This window comes from Neomonachus schauinslandi, chromosome 4, assembly GCF_002201575.2.
Source record: "Neomonachus schauinslandi chromosome 4, ASM220157v2, whole genome shotgun sequence".
Classification (NCBI taxonomy): domain Eukaryota; kingdom Metazoa; phylum Chordata; class Mammalia; order Carnivora; family Phocidae; genus Neomonachus; species Neomonachus schauinslandi.
In genome coordinates this window covers 174,125,254-174,136,890 of record NC_058406.1, presented here as the reverse complement: position 1 = coordinate 174,136,890, position 11,637 = coordinate 174,125,254, and positions in this window count along the sequence as shown.

The following is an 11,637-nucleotide window of genomic DNA, read 5'->3' as shown; positions in this document are numbered from 1 at the left end:
ATGGTCTTCTAAAAATATCCTCTTCTCTTCATTCTTTCTTCCCTGTTTAGATCAGGTATCCTTTTTGGTATATTATTTAAACAGATGCAACTATGTGCATGAGACTATTTATATGCATTTGTGAATACTATAAAAAATCAGGGGCCTCAGAATCATCTTATTCTGCTTGGGCTGCCATAATAAAATACCATAGACTGGGTGACTTATACAACAGACATTTATTTTCTCACAGTTTGCTCCAGGCTGGAAATCTGAATTTAGAGTGCCAGCAATGTCTGGTTCTGGTGAGGGCTTCTTTCCTGGCTTGCAGATGGATACCTTCTCACTATGTGCTCACAGAGTGTGTGGGTGGGGGACACCCCTTTCTCTTCTTACAAGGCCACTAATTTTATCGGAATAAGGACCATACCCTATGACTTCATTTAACCTTAATTACCTCCTAAAAGCTCTATCTCCAAATATAATCACATTGGGGGTTAGGGCTTCAACATACGGATTTTGGGGGTGGGGGCATACTTCAGTCAACCATAAGGGTCTAACATTCTACAAAAACATGTAGAAACTGTTACGCAGAGATGCTTCTCAAATTTAGTTCTCAAACCTGCAACATTGGATCAGCTGGGAACTTGTAAAACATACAAATTCTGAGGCCACACCACAGAGCTCCTGAATCAGAATTTCTGGGGGTAGAGCCAAGGAATTTGTATTTTAACAACTTTTCCCACCTGATTTTTATGTATTCTCAAGTTTGAGAATCACTGTATTCTACAACACTATTTCTTCAACGAGAGTTTTTTGAGTAAACTTATTTCATGATGAAATGTTTAAGAGATGCTGGCTCAACAAGATGTCCATTGACAGATGAATGGATAAAGAAGATGTGGTGTACATATACAATGGAATATTATGCAGCCATCAAAAGGAATGAAATCTTGCCCATTTGCAATGATGTGGATGGAACTGGAGGGTGTTATGCTGAGCAAAATAGGTCAATCAGAGAAAGACATGTATCATATGACCTCACTGATATGAGGAATTCTTAATCTCAGGAAACAAACTGAGGGTTGCTGGAGTGGTGGGGGTGGGAGGGATGGGGTGGCTGGGTGATAGACACTGGGGAGGGTATGTGCTATGGTGAGCGCTGTGAATTGTGTAAGACTGTTGAATCACAGACCTGTACCTCTGAAACAAATAATACATTATATATTTAAAAAAAAGAAGAAGAAGAAGAAGAAGATAGCAGGAGGGGAAGGATGAAGGGGGGGAAATCGGAGGGGGAGACGAACCATGAGAGACTATGGACTCTGAAAAACAAAATGAGGGTTCTAGAGGGGAGGGGAGTGGGGGGATGGGTTAGCCTGGTGATGGGTATTAAAGAGGGCACGTTCTGCATGGAGCACTGGGTGTTATATGCAAACAATGAATCGTGGAACACTTCATCTAAAACTAATGATGTAATGTATGGGGATTAACATAAGAATAAAAAAAAATAAATAAATAAATAAAAATAAAAAAATAAAAAAAACTAATGATGTAATATATGGTGATTAACATAACATAATAATAAAAATAAATAAATAAATAAAACAAAAAAAAGAAGAAATGTTAACAAAAAAAATACCAAAAAAATAAAATGCAGAGTAAAATGAAAAAAAAAAAAAAGAGGTGCTGGCTCAATAAAGTTAAACAGGTTTTCATTTTTTTGGTGTGACTTCAGGAACTTGGGATGGGCTACTGTGCATTGTGAATCTCTAATAAGAGATGGATACTGTGTCTTCATAGAATGTCTCCCCAGTATGAAGCACCACTTTTCACTTCAGTTTTTAAAGGCAGAACAATTATTAACACCTGGAAGGACTAGTAAGACAACTTACAGCTTAGGAAAAGTTGGTCTAAAGTAATGACTGATTTCCAAACACTACTATTTTGTTTATAAACTGGTTTATACTTATCTAACTACACTGTATGTTTCATCCCTGTGAACAGACACGGGGCCTTATATTTCATATCTACCCCTTGCCTAATGTTCTCACTAAATAGTGTTAAATGACTGGCATTTAATTTATTTTATAAATAGACAATCCTAACTCTTAAACCTTAGACTTTATAGAAGGACATTTATTTATTATTATTGAGCTTTTATTAACCTTAAACTGTCTAGAGATACTAACAATAATTTGAAGAACAGGAGATTTGGAGAAGACAATATTATTCCTGGTTCTTGGTCTTACTGACTTGTTGATCTGGAGTAAATAATCTCTCTGTGACTCAGTTCTCGCCTCTGTAAAAACGAGAACACAGTACTCCTCCAACTGCAGGATTAATCTCAGGGCTGGATGCGGAATGTTGCTGGAAATGTTTTTCAAGGTGATTTAGAAAAGCTAATTGTAAACTTCATTCAAATTTTCAACTGTTTAAGTGATCCTATCAGTGCACTATTAAGTGCGGAAATTGTCAAGGTTAAGAGATCACTCTTTCCAAAGAGGTCTCTTTTTCTTTTTCTTTTCAGAGAGTAGCTAGGGTGGGCTCATCTGAGGGTTCTCCTTCCACTTGCTCACTACTTTCTTGTTAATGTCTTCATTCATTGGGATACAATGCTGCAAAGCTTTATGGCATTTAATATTGTGGGAGAGATGAATCTGAATAAAGGATCACAGTTGAATCATTGCTAACCTTGATGGATTAGCACCAAGGAGCTCTTCAAGATGCCATTTTTTTAAGCTTTTTGAATGATTGGTTTTCAATGGCTCCCTCTAAGGAATTTTAATTTTGAGAGCTGCATAGACAAATGCACACACAAATCATTTAGTGTCCACCTCCAGGAGAAAGGAAAAGTGCTTATAAAGTAAAATTTCCTCTTTTTACTTCACCAGCTTACCTCACCAGAGCAGAGTTTTTCTTTGTTCAAAGTCTAACTTAGAAGAATTTCTTCTAAGTAGTTGTATGAGTAAGGAGTATATATTTGAAAGGATGAAACTCTGTGGAGGAATTATCCACTATTTTTTCCAATAATGTATAATAATGAAGTCTGCTAATAATGGAGATGATTTTACAGATGATGATAATAAATATTTATCACAGACCTGATGTGCACCATGAATTGTGCTAAACATTTTATATATCTAACCTCATTTGATGCTCCAATATACTCATCAGGGGGAAACTCTTATTATTCCCATTTTATAGGAAATTGGTTTAAAGAGGTTTAGAGAAGCAAAGCAACTCCCTCACTACCACAGACCATTTGTAGTGAAGCGTGCATGGTAAATATGGGATTCCTGGTTCTGACACTCACTCAGTGATCAAGACCCTTCAGCTCTTGTAGACTCGGCTTCTGCAGCTGTGAAATGGGAATGATTAGGACCCATCTCAGAATGAGACCATACCTGTGAGCAAACACTGTCTACTGTAAGGAGTATGAAATGTTTAGTGTTTTTCTTTTTTGTTGACTCACTGTTATTGATACTCTTGGCTAACATTAGCAAGGCTGGACCCAAAATCCAAATGCCTGGGTTAGAATCCTGTGGATACCATCTGTTCGCTGTATGATCATGGTCAAGTTACTAACTTCCCTGTGCCTCTGTATCCTCGTCTGTGAAATGTAGGTAATGGGTATGTGTGGGGGCATATATAAACTGTCCTCCGTTTGAGAATTCTATGGACTACTGACACGTCTGTGCTCCATACATTTTACCTATTATGATTACCATTGTTGTGGCTTTCCCTCAGAAGCGTACTTCTGATATGAGCTTCAGAGAAGAGAGGGGCAAAAAAGGCAGAGAACACAAGAACCCTCTTGATTCCTTGCAAGCATTAAAGCTACTTCCCCAAAATGAATTGCCCTCCAGGAAGGAGAGGCACTGCTTCCTTTTCAGGTTTCATTTTCTTCTCGCCCACTCTATTCACACCCTCCGAGGAAGGACAAATCAGCGAAAGCCCCGAGAGATTCACTGCAGCACAGATAATTATGAACCTGCCGAGCCCTCGCGATGTTCATTGTTTAGGCTGTAAGCACAGAAAATTAAAGGCCCATCAGCCTCCAGTCTCTCACGACTGTACAAGCCTGGTCTGCAGAAGCCCCCGTGGCACGTGGGGCTGTGCCATCCACACATCCTCTTTAGGAAATTGTGGCCCTCCTGTACTCCCTGAGGCATTTCATGACAGGGTGAAGTCCCTCATTGTTTCACATTTGCATACTTCCTGAGTTTGCAAATTTTGTTGCGTTGCTTTCATTACCGGTGTCCTGAGTCCTTATACGTTTGTACTGCATTTACCGTAGTTGGAAATGGTTTCTCAGAAACAGGACATTACAAATCCTGGGAGAGACTCTGAGGACTGGAGACGGAGTCCTTTGAAAGCTGTTCAGGAATGCTTAGCATTAGTCTAGAAAATCATTTTTCCCCAAAGTCCTCTGATGGACACCTCTAGAGGGGCTGACACCTATGTGTAGAATCTATTAAAGTATCCATCCTGAGTTCGAGAAACCCAAGTTGGCAGTGAGCAGAGGCCTGCAGTGATTTATTCCAGGAGAAGGAAGATGTAAATGTTAACTAAATACTTTCAAAGTCCTGCGCATTGAGTCAAACACTTTTCTATCCCTTCTAACATGTGATTGAGTCTAAGGTAATAATATAATGTAATTCTCACAACAGTTTGGTGAAATGAGTATTATCTCTGTCTTATAAATAAAGATTCAGAGGCTGCAAGAAATTTAGGCATGAAGAGGTTCAATAAATTAGACATGGCCTTTCATTACCTTCTCTATTGCTTTGTAACCAATTACCTCAAACTTTAGCGTAAGGACAACAGAAGTGTATTATCTCAAAGCTCTTGGAACACAGGACGCGCTGTATTAGTGATCGCTATGTCTATGATGATGGTGCGGTTCCTGATGCTGGGTACAGCTGAACTGGGATGTTCATTGGATAAAATCATGCAAGGTAAGTTTATGCAGTAATGCCCAAGGCAAATGTTGGTTATTCCAAGTGCTATTTACATCTATGTAATTAAACTTCACAGTGACTCAATGAGTTGGATATAAGCATTCTCCCCATTTTAGAGGTAAGGAAAGAAACTCTGAGAGACGTTGAATTTTGCTCAAGGGTTCACAGCCAGTAAGTGGCAGAGAAAAAGTCAAACCCAGGCAGTCTGGTTGCAGACCTTGTGTTCCCAACGTCTACACCGTACACTCTAAGGGGCTGGATTAAGACAGAGCCTGTACGCCATGACCATATCACTTCAACCAGGGAATAACTGGGAGCTACTGAAGCATAAAAGTAAGAAGACAATTATATTTATGAATTAGAAAAGGGGTCCTGACTGCACTGCATAGCACAGATTGAAAAGATGGAAAAGCAAGAGACAGGAAGACTGGAAAAATACTGCATTTTAAAGAATAGCATGAAAGCTGGTCCAGTAGGTGAGGTCAGGTCACTTTGTGAAGTAATGAGAACTAATACTGTAGAACAGTGTTCTCTTACCGAGAGCTTTAATTTTGTGTGTGTGTCGGTATCTTGTTTCAGATACTGTTTACCGTCTTCCTCTTTCTTCTTCATATACAGAGGTGGCCTCACCCAGCTTCTCTCGCAGTTTGCTGTGGCTATGAGATTGAGCTTTGGCCAGCAGAATATGATATGGGCCACCCCATGCATTCTTCTTTACTCCCTGTCCTCTTCTGGCTGACTGTGATAGCAACCCCAGGATGACTTCAGAAGCCCTGTTCAAGATGGCAAACTCGCTACCAGCTTGGACTCCTGAGTGACTGTGAACCAGAAGCACACTCCACCCCCAAACCTTCAACACACACTTTATCTGCCACCTCACTGCACTGTTCCATACTGATACAATGAAAAATTTTTGTTGTGCTGAGATTTGGATCTGTTTGTAATCACAGTCTAGCCTAAACTAACTAATACATATCTGATCCTAATAATGCTAAAATTATAAAAGCTTAATGCCCAGAGGTATTTTAAACTTTAGTGAAAACTATTTCTCTTTGATACAACTCTCTCATGCTTTTACAGTGTATGTTAACTGGAACTTAAATAAAAACTTAAAAAAAAAAACCCAACTCTCTCATGCTTTTTGAAAACTCTTTCTGTCACAGCACTTTTGGGGAAGTCCTTTTGGATATATTTTCAATTAGGGGAAATTAAAAAGAGAATAATGTGAGAGGAGAAAAAATAGTACCTCATGCTTCAGGATGTACAAAAGATGTCATCTGCCCTGGTGGGAACAGCATGAGGGTCAATCATTTGTAACCCACGGAGCACCGGGTTTCTGAAAGTACACTATTCTTAACTTAGGTCAATTTCACTGAAGAGGTTACCCTGGTGATTACCCCAAATACGTAAAATTCATATTTTAAACACAATGGCAGGAAACCAAAAATGGGTAGGCATATTTCTGATTCTCAGAGAGTACAAAGGGGCCCCTGAAGACTGACAGCACTGGAAAAACAGAAAAAATGGGTTTGTTTCTTTTTCTGAAGAGCAATCAACCTCAAACTTACTACTAATGACTGTTTCATTTCAGTCTACCCACGTGGTTTTGTTTCTTCTACTCTGTAAATGTGAGCCTTTTTGGTCATTCTGACAGATTTTCCAGCACTAAAAATATCAGGGGCTTAACTGACAAATCATGGGTATTTTTCACAAGATAGTAGATTAGCCCTGGGAAATTCTCTCCACCCGCTGGAAAAAAAAAAAGACACCTCAGGGTTACAGAAACTCTTTCAATAGTTGGCCTAAGGTTTCTGTCTTTCTTTACCATCTACCCATCCTTATTCATACATAAATGGCACATGATTACTTAGGGCAGTATTTTAAAATATGCTAATATTAATTAATCAATATAGGAGTTAATAATTCCCTGTTTACCTGTGACTTTTCATGCACTAAAAATATATGAGGATGAGATGAACCATGAGAGATGATGGACTCTGAGAAACAAACTGAGGGTTCTAGAGGGGAGGGGGGAGGGGGGACTGGTTAGCCCGGTGATGGGTATTAAGGAGGGCACGTACTGCATGGAGCACTGGGTGTTATACAAAAACAATGGATCATGGATCACTGCATCAAAAACTAATGATGTACTTACTGTATGGTGACTAACATAACATAATAAAATTTAAAAAAACAAAAAACAAAAAAATAAATTTGTTAACTTAAAAAAAAATATGAGGATGAAAGGCATGTTTGTTTTTCACTAAAAATTAAATCACTGATCTCCTATTGCTTTCAAGGGCATTGATTGGCATCCATGATGTGAACACTCAGCTTCCTGATATGAAAACCAAAGGTGGAGTGTTTATGTAACCCAATGAATTCCTTCCGCCTCAGAAATGGTCATCTTCCTTCTAATCTACTTTACTCCCAACTGGCTTTCACATGCTGTGTTCAGTCAACAAATGCTTACTGGATGGGGACTTTGGGCCTGGCTTTTTGTTGCATACTGAAGATATAGACCCTTTCCCTGCCATCAAAGAGGTCGCTGTGGAGGAGGGAAGCCAGATTTAATCAAATGATCCCACAAATAAATATTTGCTTATGAAATAATAAACGCTGCAAGAAAAAGGGGCAGGCGATTTGCGAGCAGGTAACAGAGGATCTGATGGTATCCAGTGATTCACTCATGCTTTCCTGTAGGAAAATGAAAGCTGCCATCTAAAGGAAGTTCCAGCAGTAGTTAGTCAGGTGTGGTAGATCAAAAGTGGTCAGCTGCCCCCATCAAGAGGTAGAATTGGTTTCCTTACCCACAGAATCTGGGCTAGTCTTTGACTTGAGTATCCAGTAGAATGTCCAAGTAAACATTTCTGCCCTTGCTCCCTTGGAGCACAGCTTTGCGAGTGCCAACTGAAGAAGTCCACTAGCCTACCTGATGATGAGAGGTCCCTGGAGAAGTGCCGCCCCTGCTGAGTTCTCTGAGCCCAACCAGCTAACCTCTTGCTCCCAACTGTGAGCAATGCTGCCTTAGATCATTCAGCTGGGTCTGGAGGCCAGATACCTACAGCTTACAAAAACAACTCTAGTAGATACCGCCAAATCAGGAGCTAGTGAAATGGCTGTCATTTTAAGACACTGAGTTTGGGGTGGTTTGTTATATGGCAATAAATTACTAATAACCCAAGTTTGGTCTGGGGACTGGGACTGAATTCTAGGCAGAGACGGAGGTGTAGCAAAGATCTGCTGAGGGAAGAACGTACTTTTAGGGAACAGAGTGGGGGCAGACAGAAGGTTTTCGAGAAATAGACAAGGTTCAAATCAAGCTGACTGTCAGAACCTGTCAAAGACCTCTGTTTTTATCTTAATTGCAAAGGAAGATCATTAGATGGATTTTAAGCAAGGAAGTGACATGGTTAGATTTACACATGTGCATTGCTTTTTTCTTTTACCAGACCGAAAACCCATCATGGCAGGGATTTATAGGGGACATCCATAGTGGAAGCTCAGAAAGTCTTGTTTTACTGTTTGACTGATTAGATCATCAGGATACCCAGTAGAATAAAGTGAAATAACCCAGGAGTCTGGGCAAGTTCAGAGGGTTGTGTACAGTCCAAAAATAGAGGAGATGGGAGGTGAGACACCACACCTTCTCATAGTTTAAAACCACTGGGGTGTTCTATTTATGGCTAAAAAAGTCATCATTTCTACCAAATTTCCATTAAAAATCTGTCTTTGATTCCTCTTCTGATCAGCAGGCAGCCACTGCTTTCCTTGCGTTTGAACTAGAGTTTCTTTGATTAGGTTGGCTGGTAAATAGGGAGAGGAGACACAGGGAAAGCCAGATGATTCACTGAGCTGAGTCTCTGTCTCCAAACCTGTTAAGGCTTTGGCACTAAGGTTTGTGAGGCTCAAGAAGAAGTTGTCAGTATACCAAAGGAGAAGCTTGGAAGCCTGATGGCTAGTCTACTTCTTAAACAATGTGAACTCAACAAGGGCTCATGGAAATACCCATGGGATTTGGGGGTTAGACCATCTTAAGTTTAAATCCATGCTATGCTATTTACAAATTGCATGACCTTGTACTAATAAATTTATGTTTGCTTCAGCTTATAAAACTGTAAGGGGCACAGGGATTATAAAGTCTACCTACCATGTGGGTAAAGATTAAATGAAACGTATACAGAAAGCATCTGCCCAGAAAGTTGTCAATTAAAACAGGTTTACTTTCCATTATACTTCAGAGTTTCTGAAGAACTTTGGACGGTAGGTGCCAATGGCATTTGTTTTTTGTCTGTATATTTTTCACACACACTTGAATTTTATATTTGGGCTCACTGCAGATTTCTCTGATTTCAAAGAGGAACATCATCTTTCCTTGGCACATGTTTCAACCTTCTCTTTACTCCAGTTCAGTGGTTCTCAACATGGGCTGCACATTGAAACCCCTGGGAAGTTTTAATAAAAATATCAATGTCTGTTTCCATCTCCAATGATAAGGATGTAATTTGTCTGAATTGCGGCTGGGACACTGGGATTAGTTTAATAAAATAATCTTTTGTAAATAAGTATGTGCATGAATCCATTGAACTGCAGAGATTTTTTTGAGGTGTAAAGAGTACTACCTATTCCTAGAACTCAGTGTTGGATTAGATCTATAGCCAATGGTATTTCTACTACACCATAGAAATGATATAATTAAAACTTTTTGGTCAATATGGTGACTAAATAGGCCTGGGGCCACCTGCTGGGTAAAATGGCTTTGTAGCTCCCTAAATGAACACTCTTAGATAGAGCCTAAGGGAAACCAGCCTTGTACCAAAGACCAGGGAGTTGTGTTTCCCTTCTTCACTTGAGATACAAAATAAAAATACAAACATTGTCTTTAAATTACAGGGGCTTATGACCATCTAATACTTCATCTGTGTGATATCAACTCATGTGATGTGATTTCTGTCACTTTGTACATTTAGACTTCTCGATTTCACTCAGTAACTAATTCTTCAATTAGGGTATGCTGCCACCAGGTGGCAATAGGGCCTTACTCGTGATCACCATCTTGGAATAATAATTGTTCATTCACACATTTATTCATTCATGGTTATTTGGAAAGTTAATATACCTTTCACTTACTATCATTTAAAATTCAAAATGTAAACCTTAATAGCATACCTGAGGTGGTATAGTTAATTTTCATTTCAATAATTATAAAGATTGTATAGATGAGTGTGCATGAATTGCTGCATATGTATGTGAAACTCTACATGTCTACACATATGAATGCGTTTAGAGAAATTAAAATTGAAGGTAAAAGTTCATACCTTCCTCACTATCCCTTATTAATGACTAGTCACAGCATAACCATGCGTTGTTCATTTCTGTGTTCTATAGTCAAGTTTTGCTGTTAGTACCTCTATGAGATTGAGTACTACGATGGAATTTCAGATGAAATTAATATTAAAATTCACTCACATGGGATTCTTGAACTTTCTAGCAATGAGTATTTCCTATTAAAGAGTTATTAATATAGCTGCTTTCCCACAGCCCCCTAATGAAATTACTTATATCAACTTTACTTCCTGGTAAGTTAACTTTCACTCTTTCCACATAGGAGAAGAGCAGAGGACAGTGACATAACTCTGTTATTTCTGGGCATAGTGAGTCTTCATGACCAATTCCTCTTAACTACAAAAAAGAAACTCTCTTTCTTCCGCCAGTGGAATGGGGCAATATCATGATGATGTAGCCATTAGCTATGCATGACTTGAAAGCTATACACAGTGATTCTCTTCTATCCATAAGCTTGACTTTAATATCATTTTGAGCTTTTGACAGATTATCTTTGACATGATGACTTTACTAAGAAGCAACTTAGAAATTATTTTAAGAGCATCTTGTTGTTCATAAAGAGGAATTGATAATGCCTTTGTATCTCCCTGTGTACCAATATCTTCTGAGGAAAGGGATCTTAATGATACTCCCTCCACCTACTTGACAGCATCCAGGCCAAGAGACATTGTAAGGGGCAACAGCAAATTGCAACAGTGAATCTTGGTGGGCCAGAAAGCCCTGTCTCTGTGCTGAGAATGGGCTATTTGCACTACCTCTGAGGTGATTGACTAGAATTTTGACCAACCAAACCACTTCATGCTAATTGCTGCCTATGTAAACTAATCATATGCTCTCCTTTACAAATTTGGCACAAAGACATTGGAGGCCCACTTATCCCAAGTTATCCACATGGAGCAAAGCTGAGCAACTCTCCAGGTAATTTTGGAAGTCTACACAACCCAAAGTTAGAAGAACTGGGCTCAGGGAGATGCTGCTGCTGCTGATACTATTTCTATTTTGAGCTCCCTTATTCCTTCAAACAGCTTTCTATTTAAGTAATCTGTGAACGTCAGGAATCTGTTCAGCTAAACTGGCCCAGTCATATCACTTTTAAGACAGCCTTTTTCATGGCATTTACATGCAAGCTGTAAGCTGGACAGACAGTGTTATCAGACAATGGACATTTGTGGTTTCGATCTTCATGACTTTGACTCTTCGGAAAAGATCCCAAAGACCCATGAAAAGTTTTAAAAGCCACATCAAATCTGGTCTCTCAAAATTCTGTTGTGGGCTACTCCACAGAACTCTGTCCCTTCATTTTCTATATTCATTCCCCAATTAAAGTATCAGATTCAAGATGACGAAA